This window comes from Caretta caretta, chromosome 2 (assembly GCF_965140235.1).
Source record: "Caretta caretta isolate rCarCar2 chromosome 2, rCarCar1.hap1, whole genome shotgun sequence".
In the NCBI taxonomy this organism is placed as follows: domain Eukaryota; kingdom Metazoa; phylum Chordata; order Testudines; family Cheloniidae; genus Caretta; species Caretta caretta.
Genome location: NC_134207.1, coordinates 187,121,979 through 187,125,263, shown reverse-complemented (window position 1 = coordinate 187,125,263; position 3,285 = coordinate 187,121,979).

The window sequence follows — 3,285 nt, the reverse complement described above, 5'->3', positions numbered from 1 at the left end:
TAACTGTAATTGTTATCAGATAAAATAGATAGTAATAGATTATACTGGAGCTCACTTTCCTTTTATTGTTTTCATTCCTAGGAGGTTCTCAGCTGCTCTCTGGATGAGATGAGCTATTGACAGGAATAAGAACAGGAAATGCTAACAGAAGAGAAAGGAAGTATTTGATGGTTCCCCTCGTCTGTTCCCTGCCCTTTCTCATCATTCCTAGAATTATGTGATGAGATTGTTTCCACAGAGACATATGGCAAAAGTAAGTGCGGATTTGGGAACTCCGCTGTTATTCAGAATGCAGCATTTTAAAAGTTATACTAGCTACTCTTAATCCTCTCAGTTTAACTCACTGTGCAATCCATAGAGGTAATTTAATGCCCACAATATACAAACATATATCATTTATAAGATAATTTTGAGTATACCCTTTCTACAAAGCTTCCCCCCCCCCCCGCCTCCCTCCACAATGCAAGTCAATTGTTAATAGGCAATGAATTCAGGAGTCTCCAAAAGGAAAAAGTTAAGTGCTCAGAAATTTCTTTGTCATATTCTGCTAACTTAATGTGACTCTCTACCTCCACATATACAATGAATGCCATTAAAAAGTCAACTGTTAGTAAGAGTTACCATACTGTTGTTTCTGAAATAGAATTAGAAATGACCCTGAAATTAAGTAAGAGAAATATAACAGCATATCAGACATTACCGTATGTGAAGTTGGCAAATAATGACTTTTTGGTGATAACCAGTGTGAATATCTGTACATGTGCACATTCACATGCACCCAAGGCTGGTTTTGCAAGACTCAGTCAAGATTTGTTCTGCAAAATCCAAACAGGGCCTGATCAAATCTGAATCTCATTTTATCCAAATAAAGTTAAGGGACATTTGGATACATGATTATGCCCATCTCCAAACACATGTATATTTAATAGATGTTCAGTAATACATTACAGTTTACATGCAACAAGGGACTGTTTCCCTTGTGGCATGTTAACTGTAATGTATTACTGAACATCTATTAAATATACATGTGTTTGGAGATGGGCATAATATATATGCATGTGCAATATGGTTGAGTTAATGTTGAGGAAGCACTCCTAACTTTTGAAATATCTGGACTTCGGAGAGCTTGATTTCTCAAACTTAACATGGAATTAATGCTTGCTTTTGCAATTTACAACTTCAGTGCCTCACCAGAATAATAGTAGGCACAAATCAAGTATTATTGGGAAACCTTCTCAAGCACAGATCACTTATGAATGAGATGAATTCATTAATTAAGGGATTAATTAGCTAAAGCTCTATGTTTACCAGACAGAAAGGAAATTCTATCTCATTAAATATTAAGATGCATGTTACATGTGCTTCCAGGATCCAGTTACACTTTCTTCAAAACACAAACTGTTTTTAATTTAAAAACTTGGATGTGGGTGCAAAGTCTAATATCCCAGTATATTAAAACTGTAATGTCACAAGTAGTCATCAAAAAGGAGAGAGACACCTAAGTAATATCAAGCAGAAAAATTAGAGTTCTAGGAATTGTTCATGCTCCATTCACAAGTCTGACAATTACATAAATAATTGTTTAGGTTCTTGATTGTGCATTACTAATTTATACCTTGTGTGGAGCAAACTTAGAGGTAAAAGAGCAATCCTTTCTTTTCCCAGCCCATAATTCTAAGGAAGAAATAAAGCGTGCAAGACATTTTATCCTCCTAGGTAAACCAACCCCATATACTAAGAAAAATAGAGGATTCAAATCCTCATTGCTAAACAAATGTGAAATAAATTAGCCACATTATACAAGTATATAAATCCATGTCAAATATACATAGACTATTTTGTGGTCTGTTCTCTACTCGGATTCTGTGATGCATGCACACCGCTTTAAAGGGAGTCCTGGTATGCAGTGTGCCTGACCTTTCTTTCCCTGATTCATGCCACTTCATACTGCTAAGATAAATTAATCCTTCCTGTCGCATGGTCTTTGACCGCTAACCTTGTGATGCCTTTGCATCCATGTGCCTACTCTGAAGATGCTCAGACCACTTCCCCCGTCACACTAATAGGAAAAAGATATCGCTAGTACTTAAGTACTAGCAAGAGGGAACCCCTGGATATCAAGTAGTCTGTCAAATGATTTTTGTATGTGAAGCAGTTATAGATTTTCTCCAGGTAACCCTGGAGATGTGTCAGACCCTGGAGATGTGTGATCACTAACCCAGCAGGTGCAGCTGGACTGAGAGCTTGTGTGTGTTACTCAATGGCTTCATGGAAGACAAAACCAGCAATGCTCCCAGGAGATTAAAAGTTGTGCTCACACCCCAAAAGGAACAGAACTCTTCCATTTTTACCATGCTTTTGCCCCTGCATTTCAGCCTTAGAAAAAAGCTTGCTCTAATTTGCGAGGAGGATAATGCTGATCAGGACGTGATTATTTTGTTCATGCAAATCTGATCTAACACGGCTAAAGCAAACAAAGTAGAAGATGAGGTGAAAGGGTCATTGTGACACATTAGGCAAAATCATGGATGGGAACGCGGTTAATCTGAAAGGGCTGCAAGACTGAGGCAAGGGTAATCACTCAGATAGCTATTAATAAATCCCTTTGATAAAAAAATAATTGTGTGCCATTGCATATGCCTTCCTACACACATGCTAACAAGTTTAATGAGGCAGATACTGCAATATATGATGATCACTAGCTTTGAGGAGGACAAGACTGCCATTTCTAATGTGTGATTACTGTTGATGTGAATTGGATTCTGATATTATTTCAGTTTATAAAATCATCAGATGACATGCACCTAGGCTAAGCCTCTTTCCTCCTCACAGCATGAGACTGTGGAATTACCGAACTTCATAGTTTAATACATTTGCATGTCTTTGGCTTAATGAGTGGAGATGGTACGTGTGCACACAGAGAGAGAGAGAGAAAGAAAAGCAGCAGGGGCCATCTATGGGCAAGAGAGTGAGCCCTTGAATTGCTGCTTCTGTGAAAGACAACCTCTTTCTCAGGAAAAGGTTATACAGACAAGCCCTGAAGACATCAAATCAAACTGCATTTCTAGTGAACCTTCCATGCCATTTATTCCAAGGCACTTTTGAAAATTATATAATTAGCTGTGAGTGTACCAAAACAGGGCTTGAGCCTGCAGCTACATTTTAGAGGATGAATGAATGATCAGTTACTAGCTATGTGATTAGGTGGAAATCTTGATGCTTAACCCAACAGTGAAGTGGTCATCTGACCCAGCTCTCAGCAGCTATACACTCAATGATCAAGAC